The 8,946-nt window shown below is 44.2% G+C and overlaps 1 pseudogene; it reads left to right on the top strand.

The window, feature by feature from the left end:
- Window positions 1-529: 529 nt before the first annotated feature.
- LOC119505459 lies at window positions 530-1,438 on the top strand (annotated as a pseudogene).
- The last annotated feature ends 7,508 nt before the right edge of the window (window positions 1,439-8,946 follow it).

The raw sequence follows: 8,946 nt of genomic DNA on the forward strand, positions 1-8,946 counted from the left end.
TAACAGCATCAACTCACCTGACTGGAAGGAAGTCATTTGAACAGCAAACCCCTTTGGTGCCTGGATTCATGGCTCTCATTCTCTTACCTGCCCCAGTGTTCTTCTGCATGAGCCTCCTTCTTCCTGTCTTCTTTTTTCCACTATTCATTTTTAAAATATTGATTGAGACCTACTATGGGCCAGACAGTTTTGTAGACTCTGGAAATACATCAGTAAGCAGACAGATTCTTGAGCTCATGGATTTTACATTCTAAAGAGAAAGATAGACAATAAGAAGGACAAAGCAGAGTAAGTGGGAGGGAAGACGTACTACTTTGCACTATGGAAGCCAGAGAAGGCCTCTCTGATAAGGTAGCATCTGAGCAGAGATGCGAAGAAAGTAAAGGAGTGTGCTATTTATATATCTAAGAAAAGAGCATTGAACAGCCACAACATCAGGAGCAAGAGCGGCAGCAGCGGCCTCCCCCACCCCTATCCTCACAGTCACTTCCCGTCCCTGGGGGCGGGGAGAGGGGGAGGCGGCAGCAATGGTAGTAGCAGAGGCTGGACTAAACAGGTCACCCGCAGGTATTTTATGCATGGGGTTTGTAAGGAAGGAGATAACTGTCGCTACTCACATGACCTCTCTGACAGTCCATATGGTGTAGTGTGCAAGTATTTTCAGCGAGGATACTGTATTTACGGAGACCGCTGCAGATATGAACATAGCAAGCCATTGAAACAGGAACAACTGCTGCAGATCTGACTGCAAAATCATTTCTTGCTGCTTCCTCAAGTCTCTCATCAGTAGTTGGACCACTTGTTGAAATGAGTGTGGGTGAAGCTGAGTCAAGAAATTCAAACTTTACAACTATAGGAGCAGGCACAGAAGACTGGGTGAATGCCATTGAGTTTGTTCCTGGGCAACCCTACTGTGGCCATATTAGGTTCTCAGTTACCTTATAGTTCATATATCCGCCTTATCCATTTTGGACCTTTACTACCCTCTTAAACATTTTTAGCTGTCCCTTCCTGCACTGAAGCACCCCTGCAGGGCTCAGTGACCAAGGAAGAATCAGAGAAAGAGCAAACCGCTGTGGAAACAAAGAAGCAGCTTTGCCCCTATGCTGCAGTGGGAGAGTGCCGATCTGGGAAGAACTGTGTTATCTCCATGGAGATTCATGTGATATGTGTAGGTCCTACATCCAATGGATGCTGCCCGGAGATCACAACATATAAAATCTTGCATTGAGGCCCATGAGAAGGACAAGAGCTCTCATTTGCTATCCAGCACAGTAAGGACATGGTTTGTGGGATCTGCATGGAGGTTGTCTATGAGAAAGCCAGCCCCAGTGAAAGCTGCTTTGGAATTCTCTCCAACTGCATCCACACCTAGTGTCTCAAGTGTATTTGCAAGTGCAGGAGTGCTAAGCAATTTGAGAGCAAGATCATAAAGTGAGACTCCTCCCCAATCTTCATTTGTGCTTTCTATTTTGGGGAAGAAGTTAGTATCTTGTGCCAGCTTTCAACCAGATGGACCGCATTTAAACACATGCATTTTATCTTGAAACTGGGGTATTCTAATTGGGATTTCTTCTTTGTATTTCAGCTAGCTTCTAGGTTAGTTGGTATATCTACTTTTATTTGAATGAGGAAACCCTATGTATCAGTTAATAGAATCTTCATGCTTTTTATGAGAAGATTGTGTTTAATGGATTAGCCAGTTTAGGCTCAGTGAACAAACTCACTTACCTTTGAATGTATGTTTCCTGATGTTTTACATTTTCCACTTTCCTATTCCATCCATTAAGCTAGCCAATGATCCACTGTTCTAGTTTGCTTAATGCTGCAGAATGCAAAACACCAGAGATGGATAGGCTTTTATAAAACGGGGGTTTATTTCGCTACACAGTTACAGTCTTAAGGCCACAAAGCGTCCAAGGTAACACGTCAGCAATCGGGTACCTTCACCGGAGGATGGCCAATGGCGTCTGGAAAACCTCTGCTAGCTAGGAAGGCAGCTGGCGTCTGCTCCAAAGCTCTGGCCTCAAAACGGCTTTCTCCCAGGACATTCCTCTCTAGCAAGCTTGCGCCTCTTCAAAACATCACCCACAGCTGCACTCAGTCAGTTCCCTCTCTCTGAGTCAGCTCATTTATATAGCTCCACTGATCAAGGCCCACCCCGAGTGGGCGGGGCCACACCTCCATGGGAACATCTCATCAAAATCATTACCCACAGCTGGGTGGGGCACATTCCAAGCAAATCTAACCAGCACCAAACGTCTACCCTGCAAGACTACAAAGACAATGGCATTTGGGGGACACAATACATTCAAACCGGCACATTCCACCCCCTGGACCCCAAAATGACATTATCTTTCCAAACACAAAATTCATTCATTCCATCACAATATCACAAAAACTTAAATCATTTCAGTAACAAAAGTTAAGTACAAGATCCCATCAAGATCAATTATAGGCATGGCCAGTCCTAAGGCATAATTTTCCTTTAGCTGTGGATCTGTGAACCTAGAACAAGTTATGTGCTCCCAATATACAAAGGACAGACATTCATAGGATAAACATTTCCATTGCCATAAGGAGAAACAGTAAGGAAAACAGGGTTAACAGGAGCAAAACAGTTCCTAAAACCCACAGGACAAACTCCATTAGATTTCAAAGTCCAAGAGTCATTTACAGAACAATGTTGCATCCTTGGGGCTTGAAAGAGCGGGAGCCTAACCCTTCCCAAGGGCCTTTTTGGCAGCTGTTTCCTCTCCAAATGCTTGGGTGAGTGCTCCAACATATCCACACATTGGGGAGATCACCTTCTCGGCCCCACCCTCCTCAAACATCGGGGCAGCTCCCAGATTCCCTTCCATCTCCGGGGCACACGCTCAACCCCTTCAGAACAGTGTGGTGGCAGCCAGGCTCTCCCCAATTCCCTGGGAATGTGCTCCGCCCTCTTTGGGACCTCAGATGGCAAAACTCTTCCAGAGCATCGAGGTGGAAAGCCCGCCCTCAACCTCCAGGGCAAACTCACCCTTTCCATGCATGTGGGCTGCTCCGCTCTCCCAGCCCGAGACCTCCTGACTCCAGACCTCAACCTCCATGGCTCTGTCTTTGAAGAGATTTTTCCTTTAATTTTTTCCTTGTCTGTCTCCTCCAGTCCAGACTGGCAATGGCTCTGTCTATAAAGATCTCGCAAAAATTCTGTTGGCTTTGCATGAAGCACACAGGGGTCAAAGCCATTAGACAATAGGACTTTCTACAAATCCTTTCTGGATAATTCCATCTCCAATCTTGGCTTGTACTGAAATGGCGGCTGGGTTCCGTGTTTGGTTATATCCTCACACTGGGCTGTAGCTTCTGGGATTCCACCCCCTGGAAGCTCGTAATTTTCCAAGCGATCAGCTTCTGGTCTCTTTGAACCCAAGAGTTCAGTTCTAAGTTTATCTCTCTTTGCTCGCATTTTACTATAAGCTGCAAGGAGAAGCCAGGGTACCTCCTCCACATGTATTCTGGAGATCTCCTCAGCTAAGTATTCCAGGTTGTCACTTTCAAAGTCTTCCTTCCATCTGACACCAGGACTCAATTTTGCCAAATTCTCTGCCACTTTAAAATAAGGATCACCTTTCTTCCAATTCACAACAACACATTGATCATCTCTGTTCAAGGCCTTGTCAGAAGTATCTTTAGAGTCCATATTTCCACAAACAGTCTCTTTAAAGCAGTTTTGGCCTTTTCTATCAAGCTCCCCACAACTCTTCCAGAAACTCCCCATTATCCATTTAAAAAGCCGTTCCAACATGTTTGGAATTTGCAAACTCAGCAGCAAAAGCAGCCCACTTCTCCGGTACCAAAATCTGTTCTAGTTTGCTAATGCTGCAGAATGCAAAACACCAGAGATGGATAGGCTTTTATAAAACGGGGGTTTATTTTGCTACACAGTTACAGTCTTAAGGCCACAAAGCGTCCAAGGTAACACGTCAGCAATCGGGTACCTTCACCGGAGGATGGCCAATGGCGTCCGGAAAACCTCTGCTAGCTAGGAAGGCAGCTGGCGTCTGCTCCAAAGCTCTGGCCTCAAAACGGCTTTCTCCCAGGACATTCCTCTCTAGCAAGCTTGCTCCTCTTCAAAACATCACCCACAGCTGCACTCAGTCAGTTCCCTCTCTCTGAGTCAGCTCATTTATATAGCTCCACTGATCAAGGCCCACCCCGAGTGGGTGGGGCCACGCCTCCATGGGAACATCTCATCAAAGTCATTACCCACAGCTGGGTGGGGCACATTCCAAGCAAATCTAACCAGCACCAAACATCTACCCCGCAAGACTACAAAGACAATGGCATTTGGGGGACACAATACATTCAAACCGGCACATCCACCATCCTTTAAAGATTGTTCTCATAACTGAACAAAACTACGTAATCTAGACAGAGCAAAGTTACAAAAAATAGATTTATTTAAACAAAAAAAAAGAGAGAAAGAAAGAAAAGAGCATTTCAGGCAAAGGGAATGGCATAGGCAAAAGCCCTGATGGAGAAGTGAGTTTGGCAAGAATGAACAATAAGGATGGCTTAGAACACATAAGAGAGAGTGTGTTAAGAGGTAAGATTCCCGGTGCCCTCTAACTGGCCCAGAGAGGTTGTGCCCTCCACCACCCAGCCCAGCCATCCTAAAATATATCTATGCTAGGGATTTGTCCCCTAAATTTTCTATTCATCATCATTTACCTATTCTCGTATCCTACCCTAGAAAGCAGTAAGTTCTGGCTTTCTCCCAATAATTACTAGCCCTTCTCTTCCCCAGAATGTAAGACCAGTGAGCACAGTGAATTTGTTTATTCTCTACTGTATGCTTAGCTCCTATTTCAGGGCTGGAAACCAAGTAGGCCCTCAAATAATTATTGCATGAGTAAACCAGGAAACCTAGCTATGCTATGGAAATGAGAAAGCTGATCCTCTTAGAGACAGAGACCTAAATTCTAGATGTGGTGGCACCAAAGCAGAAAGGAAATGACCTCTACAAATCATTCACATCTCTGAGCCTCGATTTCCCCACATATAAAAGATTTGGATTAGAAATGAGGATGGCAAAAACCTGCTGCAGGTACAACCATGCATCCGCTCCCATGCTCGTTAGACTCTTTAATGGACCATGACCCTCTTTCTTTCTAGACAAGACCTCAGAGTCCTTAACACAATGTGCTCTTGGTGGCCACAAACAATTGCTCAGAGATGACTCTCACAATGGTCTATTTACTATCCCTGGACTAGAAGATTTTTAAGTTTACTTTCAGCTATGACATACTATGATTTAAATATAAGCAAGTCTACTTGTGTGGCCACATGGAAGCACATGTTGCTGCAAACTCATCTGGTGAGATATCCCAGAAATCATTCTTCTCAGGGCAAAGTTGCTTCTATGGTAACACTTGCTTGAATTCAATGTTAGCTCTTTTTGGGTTCTTTCAAAGGCTGCCAGGGTTGATCCTTTGAGTGAGCTGTGTTGTGGCTCCCCCAAATTCCATCTAATAGATGCTCAGACTCCACAAATACACCAGCCCTACGGCTTTAAATTGGTCTGGCCTGACTTTCAGCTTTTGAAACATTCTGTAACTTCTGGCCAATAAGAATGAGTTTCTATGGTCCCAGCTTTGGTAATGGTCTCCTAGATCCCCATCTCTTTGGCTTCATCCCTCCTCAGGCTGCCCTTCCTGACATATTCCTGGCCTATTCTTGACCTCTTTCTGTGTCTCCTATCTAGGCTTCCTCACCTCCTATACTTGATCTGATTTGGACCCTCCTCTTTCCTACAATGTACACTCTCCCCTCAGAATATGCCATCCTATAGCCATTCCAGATAACAAGCCCCATCCAGTCTGTCCTGGAGTCAGGACACCTACTTCATGGCGGGCCCATGAGACTGGCATCTCTGCTGAAGAAGAGAAATACACAAATAACCAGATACAGAGCAGGCTCATGAAAGATGAGCAAAGTTCTAAGGAGAAACATGGGGGGTTAAACACATCTCTTTGTCTCACCTTTCTCCCAAAACTCCTAAAGGGATTTTTAAAAACACTGTAAACCCATAAGGATAAAGAAAACTGGAGATTCATCTGCAGAGGAGCGAAGTCAACAAAATTTTGGAAGCTAAAAACGGATGTGCAGTAATTGTCCCAGGCAACCAACCAGGGAAGACAAACTAAAAGAGGGCTTTATTACATGGATCTTGTAATAGGGACTTATAAACACTATTGCAAACTGTCTTCAACTGGACATTTGTAAAAGTTACAGAAATATTGTTCAGATAACTGTCCCTATGGAACTTCCCTTTTACCTGTTCTACCAAAATGTCTTGATGTCATCATCAACCACTTTATAATATTTTCCTGACTCTGTATCTCACGAAAGTGGTGCATCGGTGTGACTAAAGGGCTTTAAACCACCTTAAACTCTAGTGACCAAAGTGCCAAATAAATACACCATTGAAGTAAAAATGATGTGCTTACTATGCAAGCACACCTCCAAGACAACTCTCTTATCCTCTTCTCCTTCACATCAAATCACTGCCCTAAGAGCCTCTCTCTTCTCTACAAATACTGGAGGGGCCACTGGGGTCTCAGCTATTGATTCTTATTACTCTTCCTCAAGATAGCATTCCCTTACTCCTTGAAAATCATATCCTTATGCCCACTCTGAAGCACTATACATTCATTCAATATTTTTTGCCCTGGACCTGGCTTAGAAGTTATACCTCAAGATCCCTGTCTCAGTCTCTAGTGGCCGTTGCCATGGGAAGGGTGTCTGGTAATACCCTTCAGGCTGGCTCTCAGTATAAGAGGAGAGCTGAACATTAATGCTTATGCCTGTGAAGACTTTTCTGGAGTTATATCTGAGATAACATGGTCAGGGATATGCCTGCTAAGATATAATTTCGCATAAAGAGAGTTTAGGGACTCTAGAAGCCTGGATAGTTGATATATCATTATATAATCCAGTTTTCCTCAAACACTCATGGCCTTAAAAGAGTCTCTGGTGAGTGCTTGATTGCCCATCAGAGGACCTAAAATGCTCCTGAGGATGCTGCTGACTAAGCAAGAAACTGTGAACATTATACAGCGATATAGAAGTCAGAACTTACACATTGTGGTGAAAGCCTAGACTCCAATTTGTACTGAACTAGCCAGAGTTTATGCTGCATGGCATAATAAATAGTGAGAGTTCTGAATTACCGCATATGGATTTGAAGCCCAAATCTACAAATTACAAGCTATGTGACTGTGGAGCAAGTTGTGATATGCTCTATCCTGAGAACATAAGCCCAGGCACAAAAGAGACTCTCACAAACGGTCCAGAAGAGCGGGGGAAAAGATCCCACCATGGTTGGTTCCTTGGAGAAGCCAACTGCTTTGTCTTGCAGACAAGAGACCAATTATGGCTGGTCTCCTGAGATGGCCAACTGCTCAGCAGCTCTGCAAGCCTTGCTTCACATCGGAAATCAGGGACACCTGCACTGCCTGAGTTCTGGGCTTCTATACAGTCTAGGGAGGTGGGACCTTCCTATGAGCAACCTTTATGCCCTGGCAAGCAGCTGGGTCTTGTTAAGATGTAACATCTCCTGCAGCAGCCTGCAATCTGTCACCAAACAGAAACATAACAAACACCTGCACATAAGCAAGCAAGAGGGGCAAAGGAGGGGAGTGGGCGAGGGTTGAGAGATGGCCGCTGAGTATGTCTGTGACTTCCCAGTGACCTTGCTTTAATCTTTCTGGACCTCAGTTTCCTCAGCTGCAAAATGGAGATGATAACAATGCCTACTTCCATGGTGGTGTCAATAATTTAAATAATACAAGCAAAAATTTTGGGTCCAATGCCAATTACACAGTAGCCCCCTCAGTAAGTGGTTGGTATTGTTTTTCTTCTCACTTGAGCAAAGGGTCATTTCACTTCCACATGGAAGTGAGTCTCGGGGGCAGCTATGGGAGGGCCAGCTCTTCCTCAAAAAGTAGCTTAAAATCTTCTCACACATTTGGATAATTATTTGATTTAGTTGAGGCCGCACAATTCTGGGTCCCATAACAGAGAAAAGGCAAAAAGAGTAATAGGGCAGGTGTTACCAATCAGCAGAGTCTAGGCTTTCTTAGGAGACTGATATTTAATGGGACCAACCTGGATGAATTCCATGTAAAATGTGCTCTGTTGGAAGAGAGAAACTAGTGAATCTCAATCCTGGCTACACATTAGAATCACTTGGGATTCTTTTCATGGGTTTTAAAAAAAACCAAAACCCAAACAGCATATTGAAAATGCTTATAATGAAGTTCAGTATCAGAATAATTTTTAAAGCTCCCCAGTGAATCTACAGGGAAGCCAGGATTAAAAACCACTAGACTAAAAACTTTTTTTAAGTTATTTAAAAGGTCTATGGGATGGATTATAGGGATTTACTCATTTAAATACAAATTTCTTCCAAACACAATCACCTGATCCTAGCATAGCTGCTGCAAAATAAACTTTCTAACAAGTAGATAACAATCTAATGCAAGAGCCTTTAGGCCAAAGTCAGGAAGACAGAGGTCCCAGGAAGCAGCAGGATGCACCCAGCAGTTGCCTCAAATTACCTGTGGATGTTAAGGCCAAAGGAAGGAGACAACTCCAAGCCCAAGCCCAAAAGAAAAGGTGGGTCTGGGTTTGGAGAAGCAGGTTAGCTAAGGCTCCAAAAAGGAGATGGAGCAGACACAAATAGAAAACCTGGAAATAGAACAGAGGCTAGTTTAACACCAAGACATTAAAATGTAAAGTAGGGTGTCAGAGAATGACCCTGTGGACAGCACATGCAGGCCACGGCTTCCTTCACCTGCAGCCTGGAGTATTCTTCTGGTAGGCTTCCTCTGGATACTAGCACTTTGAACAGATAATAACACCATGAAATTTATTTTTAATTTGCTGGTTGTGGTGGTC

This window comes from Choloepus didactylus, chromosome 10 (genome assembly GCF_015220235.1).
Source record: "Choloepus didactylus isolate mChoDid1 chromosome 10, mChoDid1.pri, whole genome shotgun sequence".
Classification (NCBI taxonomy): Eukaryota; Metazoa; Chordata; class Mammalia; order Pilosa; family Megalonychidae; genus Choloepus; species Choloepus didactylus.